Below are 8,652 nucleotides of genomic sequence, written 5' to 3'. Positions count from 1 at the left end.
ATTATGCCATCCTTATTAGCAGCAGCAGTCTGACTCACACAGAAAGGAATGGGTGTTGGATCGGACCCTATCATGTGAATAACATGCTCCTGAGAGGCATTACAGCCATGGGCAATGTAGGCAGCAAATTAAATTCAGGTTGCAACTGGGTCAGAGCTAAAGGATATTTTGTAACCATTTTTTTTCAATGTGGCTGCGGATTACCTGGATCTTTATTTTTGGGGATGTCTTAATTCTCTTTGGTTTTACTTTTAAACTACATAAATAACAATAAAAAAAATCCAAACCAAAAATAACAAAAAAACCACCCACTGAGGTCCTCCTAAGACAAATAAAACCTTCCAAGTGTCCGCTTACTTTTTCTAGCTTTTCCCATTTCTGACATGGCCACTACAGCCATTTAAAAGATGGAACACAGAAACTGTTGAGCAGCACACAATGCTGCTACTCAATAATCTCTGGAGGAAGTGAGGAATATGGCATCTTACTGAAACTGCTTGGGAATTTAGGCAAACAGCCTGTAATTGCCAAATTGATTTTGGCCAGAAGACCAGGGCTAACACCCACAATAGGTATAAAGTGCCATGGGATCTTTAATGACCCCACTGCTTTGGACACAGTTTTACCTTTATTTAATGCACATTTTATGTTTGTGAATAATATACTCCATAAAATATATACAGTCAGGAAATGCCAAACATTGCCAGTTTCCCAAAGGCAATTTCAGAGCTTGCTGAGTGCACTCTCAAACCTCGATTCATGATCGTGTTAAACTTTGTTTATATGAGGTAATCCAATATTTTATTCATTAAAATGCACCATGCACCTAAGAGGAATTAAACAAATGCTTTACTATGCACTAAAATTGTTCTTCCCCTTTCAGTGAGGATTAAATGGGAATAGCCCATGAATCCCTGGACCTCGCCTGGTTGGGAAGGCTGCGGGGGCTGACTCTGCCGACTTCACAGCAGCTCTCTGGGTCTGCTGCTGGGTCCTTGCTGGCAAAGGCAGGGCAGAGAAGACTGGAGAGGGCAGAGGGGAAGCTCGTGTAATGAGCCACCCAGGACCTTAAAAGCCCCTGGGGTCCTTTCTACCACTGCGGAGAAGCTTTTATTCGAAGACAGTGTGCGGAAATCCTGCCTTGTCTTAGGATGCTCTGAGGCTGGCGATAGCTGAAGGTAAAGAGAGGTGGAGGGAGCCATACTGAGGAGGGGAGACTTGGAACAGTCACTCAATATAAAATGACATAAGCTGATTAATAACAGTATGGGGGAAACCTCTGCATTTCTGAATTCAGAGTGACACCTTCTACAGGCTGCTTGGCTTAGGGACGAATTGCCACCAAGTACCTATGATGAGAATTCAGTTTTTTCTCTGTATTTAGTCTGCTATAACAGCCGCTTGTGTTATGTTGATGGTAATTTTGCTTGGGTGCAAACAGAACAAGACTTTCAAAAATAGGTCACTAAACTTAGGTTCCAAGGACTTTATATGTATACACTTAACTCAGTGATCTAATTAAAAAAAAGCAATCTGAGTGCCCAAGGTCTCCCAAAGTTGTCAGATCTGTAGCCAGGCAAACACAGAAAGCTATAATCAAGTGTGTGCAATTTTGTACATATTTGTAATTTTAAAGATTATGCTTCTATTCTGGTAATGACCAAGGCTTTAAGCGGTCTTTTGTATTTACTTTTTTTATAAGGAAAATGATGGTGATAGTTTCCTGAAATCCAGATTATACCTCGTTGGGAAAGACCACAGTCTAGTTCACCTACAGCACCTTGATCTATATCCTGCTGAACACAATGCACAGCAACTGGAGTCAGTGTCAGAAGTAGATCTTCATCTGCCTCTAAAGGTCCAGTCTCTCATCAATGCTTACTGGCTCAGCTCGTCTGCACTCAGCAGAAGGATCAGGTATGACTGCAAACACCACACATCTGAGAATAAGATTTCATACTTCCATGTCACTTTTCGTGCACGTATCTCGGTGCTTCTAGAGAAATACTAGCAATGAGTATTTCTCTAGAAGCTGTGTAATATTTTCGGGACACAAGCAACCCTTGTCCTGAGAGACACCCTGGCATAGGTAACTAGTATTCTTTCTTTAAGATTTATCTCCTAAAAATCTTTCTGAAGATTAACAAATGAAAATATCATCTTGTGGCTTGGATTAATGCAAGTAAGGAACGGTCTTTTTTCCCCCCTCAGTGAGGAGGAGCATAGGTTTTTCTTGTCCACCTCCATTCCTGGTGCAACAACTCTGGACTTTGAACACCCTCTGTATTTTTCAAGGGTCACAGACTTGTAGTACCCAAGGTGCACTTAGGACATGGATGTGCCATTTGGAAAACATCTATCCTGTGCAGGCTCAACCTCTGACCTTTCACTGCAGGCGTTGTTGTCTGATAACAACTGCATCCAAACCAACCTGGTGTGCATCCACATGTGTGTCATCCAGCTATGCTTATGCTTTGCTGTTGCTCTTTGCAGCCACTCCCTCCTCCTGCCCACCGAGTGCTGCTGGAGGGAATGGAGCACTGCCAGTGGCTCTGTGGCCAGCCACTGGAGCAGCTCTCTGACAGAGGCTCACTTCTCAATTTCCTTTTTAAAGAGACCTTCTTGTGCTGGACTCAGTCTCTACTTGGGACTCTGTGGCATGCAGCACAGAGGAGGTCAGGGTAGGTAATCTTAATAACTTATTTGGCCTAAAAATCTATTACTCTTCTCTGTTTCATTAGTCACAGTCCCAGGAGCATTTAGATTAAGGGGTGTTGCCATGATGATGTCTGGTGTCAGGAGACTCATACCAGGAAATGAAGGCCAAGGCTGTCAATTTCCAAATTTGATATAAAGCAGAAGGGTGTTTCTGTAAAAATGATCAAAGAGGGACTGATCTGGTATGAGCATTTCAAAAAGCATATTTGGAGCAAACAGGCTGTGAGCACCCCTCACACGGTAGTGATGCTTGAAAGAGATCATTCCCCTTTTTTAAATGTCAAGTCTCCCATATATCATTCAGCAGGAGATCCTCCTAATTAGTTTAGACTTTTCTCTCATGGGTCACACCCTTTATCACTTCCCACTCCGTATGACTTGACTTATGGAACACTTGGCTTCAGACAGTCTCAGTCCTGCTCTTTGCATGCTATTTGCACACAAATTACTTACATCCCCGTATTAGTCACTCTTCTGTTTCAGTGATACATTTTTTTATGTTGTGAGTCTGAGGCAGAAGGAGTATGGTTTGGATACGTGAAATCACTCCAAGTGTGGGAATAAGTCCTAGCTCTTGATTAAAAAGTAACACTTCAACACATGTAAAATAGCATGGCTCAAGTCAGCTGAGCTGGTTTTGTTTCTCTGTGCAGCCCAAGTCTCGACCTGAACATGTTTGTTCTTTGAAGCATTGCAAACACAGGATGAAAAGGCAGATTTGCTGTTTCTCATATCATCCACTTGAAAGTGTCTTGGGCCAGGGAGCCTCTCCAAGCCCAAGGGGATGCCTTAACCACTAGATTCAGGTACCGCTTTCCAAAACGGCATCAGGAAGGCTCCCTGTGCCAACCAGCCTTTAATCTGGTGGGTAACCTGTCTTCTGGGGAGGGAATAAGGTGTAACTGTGAAATTATTTGTCTAGAGGACTGGTCACAAACCCAAGGAAGTGGACAAGACAGCTACTGAAAAATCCCCCAAAACAAAACCACTACCTCTCTCCTTTTCCTCCTTCTACTTTGTTTCAGTGTAGTGCCAAAAACTACAGCACACTGTACCAAACTCAGATATGTGGTCAGAGCATTGCCATTAAAGTGGCCATCAGAAGGGACACAGCCCAGGTAATGGAAATATTAGTACCTTAGCTGGGTTTAGGAAGAAGAGACACACACACAGAACCTGAGAAAGCAGAAGGTCTTCTGAACAAATGTAAGATTTGTGATAGCCAGGGAGCTCTTTTTACAATAAAATGAATTACATCAGGGACAGGGAGTATCACATTAGTGGAAGTGCCTGACTTGTATCAGGAACTGAGGAACAGCAGAGATGAGACTCGTGTCAACAACTCCTCTGCTACAGTCCCAACATCTGGGCCTCTGTTCTTCTGGAGTCCTGTGGTACAGGGCTCATCCCAGCCCCTGCATGTGGAGAAAAGCTTGGGAATATGAACAGAAAGTACCACACTTGCAGTGCTGTAAATCAACAGGCACATAAAAGGAATGAACAGTGCAGGGCTTTTATATTGTGAATTTGGGGAACCCTCACTGGAGAGGATTTTTAAGCACTCAGGCTGACAGTGCTAGTAATACTACATAAGAGAGACTGGAAATGGACCTTACGAAATCACTACTTTGAGATAGCTGTTCACCAGAAACAGCTGGAGATAATTCTCCATCTTTCACTTGAAACAGCTATTTCAGTTTAGGATCAGTGAGGGGAGGGGAAGTTGGCTCTGCAGCTCCTCTGAAGTTTTTGTTTGTCACAGCTCACTGCAGAGCAGCAGTGGGTTCTCCACTGGCATCCAGGTGAAATTATAAGGAAGTAACCATGTACAAAGTCTTGTTGGGTCTCTGGACTGCCTGCAATGCCAAGACTAGCCTGAGGTTCAGAGGTTTTGTCTCTGGGAAAAATTAGGAGGTCTTGACAAATAATTGTAACATGCTGTTATAGAGAATCACAGGAAGGAATGACAAAATCCCCAAATGATTGGGTATTCTGTTCCCTTGTAACATTTTGCTTTTATTAATGCAAATTGTGTGCACATATGTTATTCAGTGGCCAATTTACTGCATCCTATGATTGAGTCCCTCATAACATACATAAGAATTAATACATTTTGCCTATACTGTCTTCACCTGCAAAAAACTTCCTGAAAAGGAAGAGAGACATCGAGCTGTAGATAATCTACATAAGAACAGGCAAATTTTTATTACATTTCAACTGAGGAGGGTCTCTATCCTATGAGTTTACCTTCTGTTTTGGCTCCCAATGAATCCCATGATACAGACCAAAACTTAGCAGAAAGAATGAAGTTTTCAACCCCAGATGGTAAATTGGTCCAATTTCACTTGAAACTTGGCTTCTTTGCAAATGTTGTTGCACTTGGCTTTGTAGATTATAATGAAATTTCAAACTAGGATAGTTTCGCTATGTGAATTAAGTATTAGGCATATTCCATTCCTGGATGGTGTAGGACTTTCCAAGCAATTACTTCTCTTATCTCCAGGGGCTACTGTAATATTCAGAGTTTAAAACGTGGAGTGTCTCTCTTGGGCTTTTGTTCTTCCCACTGCTGGCACTGAGGTAATATGGAAGAGAAAGATGGAAAACAACCAGCCCCTAACACCATGTGGAACAACAATGAGCCTCTTGGACAGGAACGAGGACAGTAGATGAAGGCGCTGGTGTGAGAGCTGGGTTGGAAAGTGATGGGGTGGAGAGAGGAAGGTAGAGATCCAAAGCTTTTGGGAATGATGTGGGGAGGAGCAACTGGAATGCAAGTGGATGTGGAACAACTCCTGAAATGAATGAGAGAGAAGGTGGGTGAGGACAGCGTAGAGTGAGAAGTGATGTGAAAGTGGAGGAGAAGGCCTGTGGGAGCAGCAAGGAGTGCTGCCTTTGCATCCCAGGCCAGCTCTGTTCCAGGAGATGGAAACTGGGAAGTGACTAGCAAAGGTGGCAGGCCTGTGCACAGAGTGACCAAGCACTGCCACCAGGCACGGTCACCTGCAGCTGCCAGGCCTCTGTAGGAGCTTTCAGGCTCCTCTGCTCGCACCCTTCATGGAACTGCCTTTGGTTACAGCATCTCAGCTGGGGACACACACCAGAGGGCTGATCTGTTTAGGGCCAGTATGGATTAGCTCTGCATGACAAAGGGCCCTGGGCTTTGCAAGCTGACTGTAGTTTTTATATGTAATAATTTATACACAATAGTTTCATAGTAGCTTGGAGGAAACCTTGATCTGGGCCACACTGTAGATTGCTGACAGGAATTTCATCCCTGGCTTCAGTGCCAGAGATGATAGTAATTTTTTCTTGACTTTTGCATCAGCAATTCTCTGTTTTGGGATAGGAAATTAAGTCTTGTTCTTCTTGGACATTGAGGGGCCAGAAGATGCCAAGATATTTCTAAGCCCCAGAAATAGAGGTTATAGAAATTAATCAGAAGCCAAGCCAAAAAGCTTCTCTTTTGGACAACTGCAGCTGCTGGTTTCCTCGAGCCTGAGCAGACACTTCTGAATAGGCCGTCCTGAGCACTTTCTGTTTCATCTGGCATATGGGGTTGAGGTTTCTTACCAGAGTTGCACTGATTTTGTTCAAAGTTTTACTTTTTCCTTTGCCAAGATTAAGATCCACTCAGAGGTTCTTATCCAGCCAAAGCTCCTGCAGGTGCCAGGACATGACTGGATGCTTTAAAGGCTTCCTCTTTCTTATAAATGACATGCCGGCCAAACTCCATCACTGCTCCAGAGAAGTCCAGAGGAACTCACAGCGTTGTAGGGAAAAAGGGCTGGAAGGGATGTGAGGTGACTCAGAGCATCTCCTGCCCTGAGGCACTGGGGCTGTGCAGTCTGCAAGGGGTAATGTTTTCAGAAGCACTGAAGTCTCCTTTTTAGTCACCAGTTCCTTTGTTAAGTCAGAGACTTGGGCAGCCTAACTGTCATGAACAAATATGTGTTCATCAGGTGTGGAGACTACTGACACATCTCTGCTTTTGGTAGAGTTTTTTAGCAGCCACATGCTGGACTCAAAATATCTTTCTTTCAAATCAGAAATGCGCATTGCATCTTCTATATTTAGCTATAAGTCAGTTCTGTTTGGATGAGATAAATCTACCTCAAAGCTTCTGTAAATTATCTCTAATAAAATGGTGAGTTATGTCATTAAAATAAGAGAATTCTGTTCTTATTTTCTGTTGTTTGTGTTTAAAGTCGTGGCTGTGTTCCATCAAAATGCCTTGAGATTCAGTTGCTGGCTACCTACTTCCTATTTGAAGTTGTTCATCCTGCTTCTTACAAACGTAGAATGTTTTTAAGCACAAGGAATACATAATGCGATGGAAAATTTCACATCCTATCTGACTAATACCAAAACCCTTTTGATTTGAAAGGTCACAGAAAAACAGCATGGTGCAATGCACCTCTCACAAATTCTTCAGTGTTTGCCTGTGGTTTAGCTTGCAGCCTTCCTATTGTTGTGCTACTTTCTAAGCACCGTTTCCCCAGTGTCTCTGGAAGACACTCTCTCTGCAGCCTTACCCCTGTTCCTCCTGGCAGCCCTGTTTCCTTGACAGACTTCAACTCACTTAGGTTGAGGTGACAGCATAATGGAGCTGCTGATGGTCAGGTTTCAGAAAACAATCAAGCACCTTATGAGAAACAATCACTAAAACACGAGCACTTAGAGGAGCTAGAGATAAAAGAGTCTCATTTTCTTGGCAGCCCACGTAGATATTCTGCAATGACTGATGATATGAGTGTTATCTTGACACCATACTCTCCCATGTTGAAACTGTTTATGGGAAACAAACATCATGTGAAAAACAGATTGCCAGACACTAAGTAAATCACTCTGATGAGGAACGAGTCAAGTACTGCCAGTTTTACCCACACTGTCATTGTTATGATGTAACACATTCCTCATGACTGATATTGTATCCAAATTAGGGCACAAAACCTTCTCTTGATCAGTTAACCGAAATTCCCTGCCTTGTAGCAGCGACTGCACACACACACGCACATGTTTGCTCACACACACAGAACCTGAGTTAGTACAATGACAACCCATGTTAGTGGAGTATTAAGAAGGTGGGCAAAAATCATACAAACTGTAAATTTTATCCCCTTCCCTCTTTAATAAGCTGTTGCAATTTTCTGAGTTCTGCTAGCAATGATTAATAAACATTTGGTGTGCTAAACATATGGAAAAGTCATCCCATCTGGACCATTTAAAACTAGGACGTAGACTTTATCTTTGTTTATTTCATCCTTAGCTAAAAGGCTTATTATGAATTGCAATAATCCAAGGAGCCAACCATGGAAGACAGACAAGCTCTTTAGATAAAACCAAAAAGGCAAGTTTTCTAACCGAGGACCAGATGTATTTTTCGGTATTGCCCTTGTACATATTTAGCTGAGCTTTTCAAGTGGTGAAGATTTGCATGTTTGTTTTGCAATACTAATGAATATGTTTTAGATTTACATTTTAGAAAATGGAAACTTTTATCTTCTTGGGGCTTTGTAAGTTAATGATTTCCAGAAGATAGTTTGGTATCCTCTTTTAACCCTTCATCATTGAAAACATATCACTTTCCGAGGCACAAGGATCTAGGGCAGGCCTGCTGAACTAAACCCGGGAGATATATGTGACTCTATTGTTTATTTCTGGAATTACATAAAATGTGGGTTTTTAATTTTCAATCTAGTGAAAACATCTGTAAATGGCAAATTATTTTAAAACTAAATGTGAATCGTGGGGTAGGAATTACTATACACATGATCCTTTAATTAGATAAACAGGGAAAATACTTTTGAAACAATATAGTTTTGAGACCCACTATCTTCCATGAGCGATTTAATTTTCTCCAAGATAAGGACTGGTTTAGTGTAGTAAGGAAAATGTGCTGTATAACAACATTTTTACTTCCAGTAGAGAGAG

The sequence above is a fragment of the Pipra filicauda genome, unplaced genomic scaffold (genome assembly GCF_003945595.2).
Source record: "Pipra filicauda isolate LSUMZ 115617 unplaced genomic scaffold, ASM394559v2 scaffold243_size1161148_pilon, whole genome shotgun sequence".
Classification (NCBI taxonomy): Eukaryota; Metazoa; Chordata; class Aves; order Passeriformes; family Pipridae; genus Pipra; species Pipra filicauda.
This window is presented reverse-complemented; position numbering follows the sequence as displayed.